This window comes from Bombyx mandarina, chromosome 19 (assembly GCF_030267445.1).
Source record: "Bombyx mandarina strain Sakado chromosome 19, ASM3026744v2".
Lineage (NCBI taxonomy): Eukaryota > Metazoa > Arthropoda > Insecta > Lepidoptera > Bombycidae > Bombyx > Bombyx mandarina.
Window position 1 is genome coordinate 6,648,347 of NC_143225.1, and position 14,543 is coordinate 6,662,889.

The 14,543-nt window shown below is 35.5% G+C and overlaps 1 protein-coding gene and 1 long non-coding RNA gene across 4 annotated transcripts in view; both read left to right on the plus strand.

The window, feature by feature from the left end:
* LOC114241286 (carbohydrate sulfotransferase 11) overlaps positions 1-14,543 on the plus strand; it is a 76,149-nt gene that overhangs the window by 40,507 nt on the left and 21,099 nt on the right. The gene's annotated exons all lie outside the window — the stretch shown is intronic.
* LOC149500830 (uncharacterized) lies at positions 241-4,013 on the plus strand. Its single transcript, XR_016324662.1, has 2 exons — positions 241-2,076; positions 3,264-4,013. It is a non-coding gene; the product is annotated as an uncharacterized LOC149500830 (long non-coding RNA).

The following is a 14,543-nucleotide window of genomic DNA, read 5'->3' on the forward strand; positions in this document are numbered from 1 at the left end:
ATAACAAACACGTCTTCATAATACAATGCTGTATGTTTTCCAAAGGCACATCAATATTACGGTTTTACATAACAATAAAACCGATATTATGTGCCGAGAAGGAAAACATACAGCATTGCAGGAAGTTCTCCCTGGTGAAGACTATGAAGATCAAAGATGGCTGCGCTTCCTTTATACTTGCTGGCAGCACCTAGCGGCTAAAGATGGAACTAAATTGACTGTCTACGGTTGGACATAGACAAGGAATTTAAGCTAAGTACACACTGCTTCTTCATAATACAATGCTGTATGTTTTCCTTCTCGGCACATAATATCGGTTTTATTGTTATGTAAAACCGTAATATTTTTTGTCGGTCAAAACATTAGTCTATCTTCACAGCGCTATTCTCTGGAAAAACGAAAGATTTTGGTTCCATTTCCAAGTTTTCCAAGATTCAATACCAATAACATTGCGAATATGTACAAACATCTCGTACAAGATATGGCATATTATTCTGACAATGAATTATCGTGTACAGATATTGCGATCAAGTATGAGCTTCATTTACCGCGGTGAAATGAGCGTGGGTTGATCTTAAGGCCAAATACTGGTGCAATACGACCACTGCCCCATGACACTTCTTTATTATTGTTTTGGCCGAGGAGTTTGGCACTAGCAGGATATAGCGCAGGACCGCAAAAAATAGCGTCACTTGATATCATAGACCAAGATCCAGTTTGGTCGCTGCAACAAGACGTTCGTTTCTTTAGTTATATTAACTGTTTAGTAGTGTTGAGTTACAGGGATAGTTATGTGTAAGTGGAACCCATTAAGTAATCATATCGTTGGTTTTTGACCAAAAGTTGTGATACCTCTCTTTGATTAGCTTTCTTGAGCGCATTCTTGACACAGAAATTTTAATAAAACATAATTCTTAGAAGACACTAAATCTTTTGGGGCAAATTGTTACAGCTAATGTCTTCGACCGTATAATGAATAGAGACACAAAAGCAGCTTAATAATGATCCATAAAAACAAGGCTATTTATGGGCGAGACTAAATATTAGGTCTTTTTTCGCTATCATCGTCTTGTTTGTCGCAATGCGCGTAGGAGTGATTGCCATAATTTAGAAATGTGTGGTACTCGTATAAAATATACCTCGCATTGAGGACTCGTCATTTTAAGTTGAAGTTGGTTAAAAAGTCTGATATAGTGTTCATAGCAATTATGAATTTAATTGAAAATATTTTTTGTAGTGACTTATTAAGAATAATTCTGGTAAATAGATCATGCTTTTCTTATCAGTTTACCAATACGATCGGTGAGTTGAGCTGGTAGACTAACTGCTGAAGTAGTCTAGCAAAAATAAAAGTAATCATCAGATAAAGCGGCGTCTAAGGTCGACAAGAGCAGAGTTTTAGGATCGCATAAAAGTACCTTGTGGGTCAAAGTACTTGTTAAATATTAAGCCGGCTTGACAGGTAGTAACGTAACATGAAAATAGAAGCCCAGAGCAATTTTAACCAATATCAATACTTGCCATCATGAATGGTGAATGGTGAACATGACTGCCAAAGCACCTCTAAAACACACTTCAGATTACAAAAATACCATGACACCAGTAAAACTTTAAAAGAACATTAAAAGTGCCAACAAACCACTCAGCTTAATAGCTTTTCAAATAACCTATTTTCCGGTAGGCTGTTCAAGATTTATATCTGTGATTGTTTACTTATTACATATCGCGCTTACACACACGATGCGGTAGGGTACAAAGCATGTACTGTTTCATTGTTGCATAACACCGCATCAGCTAATATTACACAGTGAGAATTATAACAACAACTTAGGTTTCATAAATCGTTTATGTTTATGTCATTCTCAGAATAATTACATTTAGGTTTTAAGTTCTATATTTAAACTACGATTGACTGTGATGACATAGGATAGACGAAAACATGCAGAATATGCGAAATATGCAGTGGTGGAGCATGAGGTGGAGCTTGAAATTGACCCTTTCGTGACCCCTCCGTTCACTTCGAGCAAAATATGTATTGGAAATTTTGATCAGAAATCAATCAATACGAACTATAGAGTGAGTAACTTGCAATAACTTATTCGATAAACAAAAACGAATCGATTTTCAATTTACCTTTTGTAAATACATTTCTTCAAATTAGTTTCTTGTAGGATCGATTTACGTTGGCTGTGTGAAATGTCAGCTTACTAACTAGCCGTTTTTTCTTGCCGCTAAAAACATATAGCTATACGTGTTTCCTATTTCGCCACTCACATGTTTCTGAGAATTGTAAGTTAATATGAGTTTTTGTTTTCAATTGACGATCAAGTTTTACTCTTTTTTTTTTTTATGCTGAGATGTGTGGATGAGCTCACAGCCCACCTGGTGTTAAGTGGTTACTGGAGCCCATAGACACCTACAACGTAAATGCGCCACACACCTTGAGATATAGTTCTAAGGTCTCAGTATAGTCACAACGGCTGCCCCACCCTTCAAACCGAAACGCATTACTGCTTCACGGCAGAAATAGGCGGGGCGGTCCTACCACCAGTAATTACGCAAATTATAATTTTGCGGGTTTGATTTTTATTGCACGATGTTATTCCTTCACCGTGGAAGTCAATCGTGAACATTTGCTGAGTACGTATTTCATTAGAAAAATTGGTACCCGCCAGCGGGATTCGAACACCGGTGCATCGCTCGATAGGAATGCACCGGACGTCTTATCCTTTAGGCCACGACGACTTCATTGTCATATCATACTGTATTTGAAATTCCATAATTATTTAGTGTCTTTATTATTAATTTTACAATATTCCCATGACGATTTTTCTGTATTGCACTTATCGATCTACCACCGACTTATTTGTAAATGTAACCTTGAGGCTGTAGAGCTAAATGCTGCCATTCTCACAATGATGGTTGCGGGTGAAATTGAACTGTGATAGACCAGACGCATTGCCAATGGGCTCCAGTAATCGTTTGATACAAGATGGGCAGCTCATCTGCCCATGTAGGTCAAGCTTTTTAACCATGCGTTTGGTCTCAAATCGGTAATCACGTCGTTGTTATTTTGAACACTAATTTAGTGAAGGTTTTTTTAATAAACGATATTTTTTTTTATAATTTTATTAACAACAATTTTTTCTTTGAATAAAATCTTTATTTTTTATTTTTATTACCTACTGTTAGATTCCTTAAATTTACCTATTTTCGCTAAGTTGAAACCGTGAATGTAACAATAAAACCATGTCAATTTACAGCCGCGAGCAACCAACATAAGGTGAGCTGCTATTTCAAGTGCTGCAACTAATTTATCCGGATTCAAAAAAAAAAGTGAAAACGCAGCACGTATCTTCGAATATCATATAATAAACAATAAAGAATCAATCAACGCACACGAATTGGCACCGACCTTGCAACAATGTAATGATGTAATGATAAAGCACGTGTTTCCACTGATTTGTTTTGTTTAAAATTAAATTACATATTTTAAAGTTTCGTATGGCCTTGATCTCATTGTTTGTAATCGGTGTCACGCAAACCGCAACTTCATCTATAACTTGAAAAGATTTACGTTAGATTTTTTTTAGTTCGAAATTTCCCTACTTCAAGTGTGTATATTGATTAAGTTGACATCAGACAAAGGTCTATAGAGCTGGGTGTAAAGTGTATTTTTAAGAACTGAAAATATATAATACTAAAATTAAATATACGCTGTGAGATTTGATGTCAATCGTCTTATAAGTTGTTAACTGTACCCGAGTAATTAAAAAAAACTAGAGGTCCCGCAGTAGTCGAAATTCGACTATAATCAATTGGAATTGTAAGTTTGTACACTATTATGATTGTATTTTATACTTCTATAATCACAAACTTCGCCAAAACTACACTATAAAAAATATTAACAAAGACAAACAATATTTAATCTATTCTCAATTTGACAACAGACGTCAAGAACAAAAGTTTGACAATAAATAGTATGCGTGCGTGTGTGCGTCAAATACATGGTATGTAGTGTGTTTTTTTTATTGATTTAATGTATCTTTTATGCATTATATTAAAAAAAAATGTTAGCATTGTGCACTTCTTCTCTATATTCTCTATAAGTGTGGAAAATTTCATACTCCTCCGTCCGCGCAATTTTCGTAAAAAGGGATACAAAGTTTTTGCTTCACGTATTAATATATAGATTCTAAAAGAGAATAATCTAGAATTACGTGACTGGCACTAATTACATTACACTGCCCATCACTACGCAAATGTCATGCTAATTTAAGTAGAACAAATGTTGCTTGTATACGGTATTCCGTTATAAACACGATTCATGGTGAAACTGGCGTTTAAAGTAATGACGCTTTTACACTGACAGCTAAGAACCAGGCCTACTTTTCCAATAAATTGGCGTACGCATTTCTGAAAATCTACATCGTAAAAACTGAGTATTGGAAATCAACTTTATGACAATTTACCCAATATCATATACTGTAGTGGTATGTTTCAATACAAACAGGAAACTAGAGAGCAGTTTGATGAATATATTATTATTATATTTTTGTCTAGATAACTGTCATATTTGGATTTTTTGTTATTTTCTTTGAACTCCTTACCTACGATAACCTAAATAAGAATTTCGAATATTGTTATATTTTAAAAGTAAGGAATGCTTTGGTTGTGTAGCAGCTAGCGCCTCTGAGTGCTAGACCAAGGTTATAGGTTCGATTCTTACATCCGGCAAATGTTTCTGTGATATGTGATGTAACCTCTATAATTTCTACGAATGTCTATTCCAAAGATAAGCACGAAATACGACTTTATAATCTTCATTAAATTTTAATGTAGTATAAAACTTCGAGAAACGTCTTATTTTAGTGTTTTGTTTATCCAAATCACAAAGTAAAATTCACTTTGAAAACCACTTTAGATGTTGTGATTCGAGTCTCGTCGGATTCGCCGACAAAAAAACGACCGGAAACTGACGGCATTGTTGCCGGATGACGTCACGGGTGCTGACCGTTTAACATTATTATTAAGTTTTCGAATTTCTTTACAATTTAAAAGCTATAAACCCTTTTGAAACAACCAAAAACTCACAATCGATCTACAAATTTTTTTCATTAGAGCAACGCACCCACCAAAGCCATCGAGATATAATGTTACGAGATATAATCTATATCTATACTAATATTATAAAGAGGAAAGATTTGTTTGTTTGTTTGTTTCGAATAGGCTCCGAAACTACTGGACCGATTTGAAAAATTCTTTTTCCATTAGAAGCCGACATTGTCCCTGATGAACATAGGCTACTTCTTTTAATTTTTTTTTTATTTTTTTTTTTTGCTTTCAAGTGTGTTTTAATGTTTCCGAAGCGAAGCGAGGGCGGGTCGCTAGTGTTTAATATAATCTCGATGACCAAAGCACACTTTACCATCCTTGCTTGACTGGTAGAGAATGACTTAAATATCTATGGCCTTAGTTCATAGTTTATCGGATGTTCCACTGTACCCTTATGCCCCTAATAACGCCTATTAAACTCCTAATAAAAACTACATAGTTAAAAAAAGAAACTCCTCATTATCTCCAAATCTATTACTTGTATATACATACTGAGGCCTGCAACATAAAATTAATGTGAGAACGTCATAATTTCAACCTCTGGAAATCGATACAAAAGTTTGACAAATCTAAGTTAATTGCACGCATATTACCGCAACGCTAATTTGAAGTGAGTTCAGTGCTATTTATTTGAAACTTCACACTTTATTCTGTAGGTATATATTTAAGTAGCTATTTTACTGCTGAATGTGAGTTCTTATATAAGAATTGTCGTTAAGGATCGGTAAAGATCGGCGACACGAGGTTTACGTCATTTAGTCCCGTTTGAACAACAAAAGACCGGATGCGGTTCCGGAATCCGGGCGCCGCGTCCGTTTCGATACGGCTGGTCTGAGACCGATTTTGATTTTCGAATATGTACATACATGTATCATTTATTTATTATGAGATTATAGATTCAGTGAGGTCATATATCGTATGTTTTTTTTGATATATTTATCGTAATAAGCACAGAGATTTCAGGTAAGATTCCGACTTTAAGGATTCAAGATTTCAATCTTCAAAATAGTATTTAACATCTACGATTCTCTTATCGTGAAAACAAACAGATAAACGCAAGTAAAACTGCCAGACCTCACGATACCGTTAGTTCGAGAAAAATAGTCGGTAGTTGGCACAATATTCAAATATCGACCTTAATCGTCCGTGACCACGAAAGATGTAAAGTATTCAAAATGTCTGAAACAATAGAATGACAATGAAAAATGAAATTAAATCGTATAGTTTTAATTATATCTACAACTCTCAAAAACAGAAAAAAAATACTATATAGGTAATGTTGAAAATATTTCACTAGTATAGAAGGTCTGTTTTTTTCTTACCTATTCGCTAGTAGCCTAAGAGGCTATTCCAGCTACGCACGGACGGGGGTAGGTGAGCTCACGGGCTCAACCTGAGAGTTTTTGCTTTTACTGCTGGTAGGACCTTCGTGAGTCCGCACGGGTAGGTACTACCGCCCTGCCTATTTCTGCAGTGAAGCAGTAATGCGTTTCGGTTTGAAGGGTGGGGCAGTCGCTGTATCTATGCTTGAGACCTTAGAATTTATATCTCAAGGTGGGTGGCGCATTTACATTGTAGATGTTCATGGGCTCCAGTAACCACTTAACACCAGGTGGGCTGTGGGCTCGTCCACCCATCTAAGCAATAAAAAAAAAAAAAAAAAAAAAAGATTCTGGGGAGCTCTTGCTGGGGCTACCGACTACGAATCTATCACCAGATCGAAATCGCGACCCACTGAGAAGTAGGCTAATGTGTGTTATGAGCGAACCAGAGTAAGGTATTACTATTCTGCCTATTTCGGTCGCAAGAAGCTCGGTGTGTAAGTTGAGATAGCCATTATATGACACAATTGAGTCTACGACCTCATGTTGCAAGGTATCTAGCAGCATTAATTTGGCATTATTAAGCTCTAGTAAGCGCTTAATACAATACCGTGGGCCTTGAATCTCTATTCTACTATTGTGGATGAGCTAACGATGACTGTCGTCGAAGTCACGACTTGTTTATAGAACGTGCTCACAATAAGCTTCACCACAAATAACAGCTTAGCTAAATAAAAACATATTGAAAATTATTATTTCATCAACATGGACAGTATTTATTTCTACGCTTTCAATTTCTCCCAGAGACCTAGTAAACTTAATGAAAATATAGTAAACAGAGTAATTGTATATTCATTATGGGAGCAAAGTTTTATTGTAGTAAACTAATTAATTCAATTTAAAGTAAATACCTAATTAGTATCTCTTTTCATGCAAAAGATTTCAACGAAGTAACTATATAATTATTTCTATTAAGATATGATTTCCTGGATTTGGTATGTTTATATATATGTGGGATGGTATGGCGAAATTTAGTGGATATTTAGTTTAACAACAAAATCTTTTTTTTTTTTTTTAAATACCATTCGTAACATCGTTATGACAATCTTATATCTGTCATTTTTATTTTCTTCTTTTAAAATAAAACTAGTGTGCCAGTGTGAATTAACCAAAAAGTCCGATATCCCACTTATATATATTTTATTTTATTTTTTATTTCTTGTAAAGGTGAACGAGGAAGTAGCTTGCCTTGATGTTGAGTGATTACCGAAACCTATAGAAATTAAAATGTTGCCACCCACCTATTATTACATTATATAACAGCTCTCCTACCTTTCAATCGGGAACGTATGATTGGTTCGCGGCAGAAATAGGCAAGAATAAAATAAGGCAAAATTGTACAACCAATGTGTGTTACCAGTGATGACTTACGGTTCCGAGACGTGGTGCTTCACAAAAGATTTTTTTAGGAAGCTTAGTGTCGCGCAGCGAGCTATGGCGAGGGCTATGCTTCGGATTTCTCTACGAGATCGAATCAGAAATGAGCAGATCCGTAGAAGAACAAAAGTTGCTGACATAATCCGTAAGATTATTAAGCTGAAGAGGCAGTGGGCAGATCACATAGCGCGAAAATCAGACGGCCGATGGGACAGAAAGATCCTCGAGTGGAGACCGTGTACTGGCAAGCGCAGTGTGGGACAGCCACCTACCAGATAGACTGACGACCTGGTGAAAATCGCTGGGTCACGCTGGATACAGATGGCAAAGGACCGGCCGCACTGGACATTAGTTAGAGAGCCTTATGTTCAGCAGTGGACAGTAGACAGCTTGAGTTGATGATGATGATGATGAGAAATAGGCAGTATAGTGCCACTATGTAACCGGCCTTATAATACCCCCTACACTTAGAAAATACCAGTGATCGTAGTGCACTGGTTTAATACTCAGAGAGCCTTGGTGTTCATTCTCCGGTGAATTAGCCATCTTTTACGAGACGCATAGGAAGAGATGGGGTATTCTAGGTCGACATCTCAGACCAACCTCACAAAATGAATGATATCATTATTATTATTATATTACTTATTGAGATAAACGATGCCATATGTCGTATGGTTAAGAGGTCATGGAGCTCTTAAGCAACCCAGGGAGCTATTATTGACCTAGCGCAGTCAACTAATGTTACGATTTTTTTTTAATTTTCCTGGCTAGTTACGTTTCATACACTATAATACTACAGCATGTTGTTGGCGCCATGACCACGGAGTAACCGAAGACTATGATGCTAGGAGTAGAGAGATCTACTTTTTTGTATTTATTAATTTTTTGGTGCTACCACTGGAACTCAGTGTCGATACGGCTCATCGAAATTTCCGAAATCTGTTTAATGTGAAAATCGTGGTAAAAACCGAATCGTGGTAAATAGTGGCGTGTGCAAACTATGTTGAACAGTGTACAGAACAAAAACTACAGTAAAACCTTTGATTATATACACGTCTATATAATCAAAGATTAAAACATAAAAATCTTCAAGATGTTTCGTGTTTGGTGTGAACAAACCGAAATATTGATTAATCATTAGTGTTTGTCTTCAATTCAGGAAACGTTTTCTCAGTATGCTGAAAACCTAAATGCGATACGCTTTTTTTATTGCTTAGATGGGTGAACAAGCTCACAGCCCACCTGGTGTTAAGTGGTTACTGGGGCACATAGACATCTACAACGTAAATGCGCCCACCCGCCCACCTAGAGACACAATTTCTAAGCCAGAAATAGACGGGGTGGTGATACCTACCCGTGCGGACTCACAAGAAGTCCTACCACCAGTAAACGCCAGTAAAGTTACGCTACGTGTAAATATAATGGCGAAATATCGTACAGGTGCTCTTGATCGAATCTATTTCTGAAATAAAAAAATGTAAACACAATACATCTGTTTTCATAATAGCCTAAATCTAAAGTTTAGTTTAAATGAATCATTATAAAAATACATAAATCGTCTTCCGTACCGATAGTTGCGCAAACTTCAGAGCCGTATTAAGGTTTAGCGCGTGTTAACAATCGATTTAAACTATCTTATATATATAAAAATGAATTGCCGTTCGTTAGTCTCGCTAAAACTCGAGAACGGCTGGACCGATTTGGCTAATTTTGGTCTTGAATTATTTGTGGAAGTCCAGAGAAGGTTTAAAAGGTAAGTAAATATGAAAATGCTCGGAATTAAATAAAAATAACAATTTTGTTTTTCCTTTCATGTGTTCCCTGTCGGACGGATTCCTTTTTTTTGTTTTAAGTTTATTTTATACAAAAGCTTAGGTTTTTTATTTATCGATTGAGGCACTACAAAGTCTACCGGGTCAGCTAGTATCTAATAAATATCTCTGGATAACGTAAATATCTTGTAATGTAATGTATAATCTTGTTGTGCTGATAATGTAAAGCTATTGTTAATAATATTACACTCTAATATGCCTGCCGTGTTTTTTTCAGAATATCCCTAGATGACAACGGTTTTCTTGAAGAGACCGCTTTCAGCGATGAGACCGCTTGTACATTGTACAAATTATATCCTACCTGATGACTTATTTTCAGTTTTAATTATGTTTTATTTATGTTTAATTATCTCTTATTAATTAGTATATTATATAGTTTTAAGTATAATAAAGTATTTACTATCTCTTTCCCTCTCTACTTATTTAAGAACTGTTCACTCATATTTTTCAGCAAACTGGAAACTTATAAAATAAATGAAAAAATCTTAAAAAGAAATAATTAAATCCCATCAAAATTAATAATATCACCTGAGAAATATAACGTAGGTTTATTCTAAGAGGAGCAGCATAAACTCGTAATTCAAGCTATATTAGTCTCGTAAAATGCTAAGCCGCCTTCATAAAGAGACAGTATGGTAGTTATATGCCATAAAAATAATTCCAAATTACCTTTGCACACGAATGCGAATGCTTAGCGGATTAGAAGGAACGACACGAAATGCTTTACTGCTTGTGTGCGCTATAGCAATATTTCAGTCTCAATTTCCAGTATGTACTTTTAAAGACTATTACTCTTTTTTCGAATCTAATTATTGTGGAAGACCAACAGGCTAACAGATCCAATATGCATAGTTATAATAGGTCTAACTAATTTATAACTTATTGTAAATTAGTTAGACATATTCTCAAATAATTAATATTGTCCAGTTAATGATACATTAGATTTAATTTAATCAGATAGTAACTTACATATGTGTGAGTGTGTGCGCGTGCGGTTGTGTGTGTGTGAGCGTATGTGTGTATGTATACAAGGTATTTAGGCATCGGTTCAGTTGTTAATTTATTTTTCTGTATGCACCTGTTTTCAATTGCAATCCAGATTGTTATTTTAAACATTTAAACTTATAATTTCTATGGCTGTAATTTGTTTAGTGTATCAATAAATTAAAAAAAAGAAAAAAATTAGAACCAGTAACAGAACTTCGCTCCGGGATCTTTATCTAAAAACTTATATAATCTGTGATCTCATAATTACTTTTCGTGGCAATAAATTCCAGAAAATGAAAACCGCTGTATCCGATTTTTGTGTTTGAATGCTTATTTATTTGTAATTAAGCGTAAAATAATTAAATTCGTGCCCAATCTCGAGCGCTTGAGATCATTTTAGATGATATCGTCGGGCTGCGAGAGCTTCTGAGAACTCAAGTCTTAGAACTTAGCTGTTCAGATATACATGTACACTGGTGACTGTTTGTCGTTTCGAAACATTTAGCTTGCCTCTTTATGTATGAAAATAAAAAATAGTGTGACGTAATTAGGGAATTTGGATTTGATCCTCTTGTGCGTATTAGTAGTAACTACTAGTATTATTAGGAATGCTATCAGGATATTTATTTAAATTATTGCGAAGTCTGTGCGCTGTCAATGCAGACGTAGGTAAAGCATAAAATATCAGCTAACTACATGAAAAAATTAAAAGGAGAATATTACACTTATAGGTACGGGCTCTTTCCCATTCTGGTTGTTTTTGTTACTATGTTGTCTGTTTCTTTTCTTTCTCACTCTCTGTGCCTTAAGCTTTTTCTCCTTCTATCTTCAAACCTCCAAAGTTTGACAAATTCATTTATGTAAACTTAAATTTAAAAAAACGTTTTCTTGTGTCGGTTACGGAGACGATATTTAGTTAGGTTTTAAAGCTCCGTAATATGTTAATGAAAATTTTAAAAAAAACTGGTGAAACGCATTAACTTTAATGTAGGAATTATGTATGTAAATTGGCTTCGTCAGAGTGTCAAATGTGTATTCAGTGAATATTTCATGCACATTATTCTTTGTGCTGTGTGCTCTTTGTGTCAAAATCTTTTTTTTTTTTGAGCCATAGTACTCAATGATCAGCTTGAGAGCTCAAAGCGCGTCGAATTCGTAACACGAATAACAACAATGGTTTTTAAAGTTGTCTACTCAAGACGACCATGGATAATTTCTGGTAATTATTGTACGGAAAAGCTATCGTCAAAAAAAAAACGGTTTATCATTTAAAACTATTTCGTTTTCATAATTTCGTTTCTTTTTCTCGCCTATAGACCAAATGTAAGAACAAATATAGAATCTGCTTATGATTATTTCACCGGATATCTATTGATCGTTGTCCAAATATAGATTGTTGTTTTTGGCGGCGTCTATAGTCCAAGTGACCAGCGGGTAGGGCTCTTGAGTAAGGAGCCTCCTAATGACGATAAAGAATAATCGTTTTCAATACCAGTTATTATTGGTAGGGCGTCTTTTGAGAGCCCACACGGGTAAGTAACTACTCTATTCCTTCCCCGAAGCAGTAATGCGTTTCGGTTTGAAGGGTAGGACAGCTTTTATACTATCCAATTGACAGTTAGACCTCATACCTCAAGGTAGATGGCGGGATCGACGTCGTGCTGTCTATTGGATTCAGTAACCGATTAATACCATTACTACCGATTAAGAAACCTACCACCCAACCTGTAGCGATATTTCCGGCACAATTTCTTTAGAACAGCAACTATACTTTTTAATCCGAATTCAAACGTTGGCAACTTCTAACTTCTTACTCAATTAGACGAACTTCAATAATGACTGTAATATCAAGTAAAAAAAAACCGTTATGCATTTGGTCCGTCATTAATACGATACAGTGACCCGTACTCGATCCACTAATGGTTATTACATATATTCAGAGTACTCTAATAATCAAAACTTCTAAAGAATAAGTATATCATTATATCGAATGTTGTAACGGCATTTCCTTTGAAACGCGGGTGCCGATGATGTAAAAAATAAGGTTTCACTAAATTTTCAATTGTAGTTTCCTTCCTCGAAATCAAATAGAACCGAAAAGTTTGTAATAATTCAAAAGTGATATTCCTTTTTAACATCTTTCCTCCTCTTAAGCCAGATCGCTTATAATGTTGATATTAGAGATAATTGTAGAAACACATTTTGGTCTCTATTGTACTGTATATAGGAGCTATCCCCCTTGAGACCCGAACGCATGATTCCTTCGCGGCAAAATCAGCTGGGTGATGGCACTCTTTTTTTTTTGTTGTCCTTGTAGACCGGCGAGCATACGGCTCACCTGATGGTGAGTGGTTACCGTCGCCCATGGACTTCAGCAATGCCAGGGACATAGCCATAGCATAGGTACTTGTCGGGCTCACAACACATACAGTAGTACCTAACTGGTGGATCGCAGTACAGTTGTTTAATATTCAGAGAACGCTCCTTCACAAAGGAATTGTATTACTCTATTCGACTTCCTTTTCCCGTAAAACAATATGTTTCTAGTATTAAACTTAAAATTTTCTTTTACACTTTACGTGTAACTAATTACCTTCATATTATTCGGTCAAAACATAATTAAGTTTACACTTATTTGTATCCACTACTTAACTACGAATATCAAAGTGGACAACTTTACAACGCCGTCTAAGTGAACTTTAAGCGTGATTAAATCTTTCAGCGGACGTATTGTAAATATTTCCTAGCAATTTATTTCAAAACAATAAAAGGTGGATAATATACAAATAAAACTTTATTCAAACATAGCATTTGTATGTACGAATTGTGTGCATTTAAAGACATCAGTTTTACAAAAATTTACTCAAGAAATCGCTGTTTTCGTTGCAAAAGAGCCAAAAATAATTTGAAACGTAAATAAATGGGCACTTTAGATTTGACATCTACCAAGTGGACCGATTTAACTAAAGTAATTTTAGTCTTTCGTCGTGATGATATTTTTACTATGGCAAGCGAACGCTCCGATGAACTCGAACGCATAGTGCCCGTTCGACAATTTTTTTATCTCTCTATAATGGGATTGCTAAAAATAATCGAAGATCTGTCAAACTTCCGGTAACTTTGATGAGTCGTAGAAAAAATTGTAAACTATGCTGACTTTGTGATCCACTTTGTGACTTTGTGATGTGATTCGAGTATTTTCCATCATCACCGTCAATTTGACTAATTAAACAATTTATAACAGGTCCTATGTAATAGTAACAACATCGTGCACTAAAAACAGAATTCGGAAAAAAACTTAACGTAATCACTTAGTGTATGTATTTTGACTAACGTATAGCGCGGATAGGTTTTTTATTTATTGCTTAGGTGAGTGGACGAGCTCACGGCCCACCTGGTGTTAAGCGGTTATCGAAGCCCATAGACCTCTACAACGTAAATACCGCCACCTACCTTGAGATATAAGTTCTAAGGTCTCACTATAGTTACGGCTGCCTCACCCTTCAAACCGAAAGGACTGCTTCATGGAAGAAATAGGCAGGGTGGTGGTACCTACCCGTGTGGACTCACAAGAGGCTCTATCACCAGTAAAAAGAGATCCTACCATCAGTAATACATTATTTGGGCCGTGTATCTCATTTCTCGTGGTCTGGGTCTGAATACCAGATTGTGATTAAGCTGCACACCTACTGTAAAAGACCATCCCATGTACCCCATCATATCGGTCGACGTCAACACTTTAATTAAAAATGGCGTGTCATTTCAATACTGTTATTATTGAAAAATGTTCGTAAAAATATAGATTATTTTCGTACATTTTTAATTAAACTGTTATTGTAATTCACAAGTG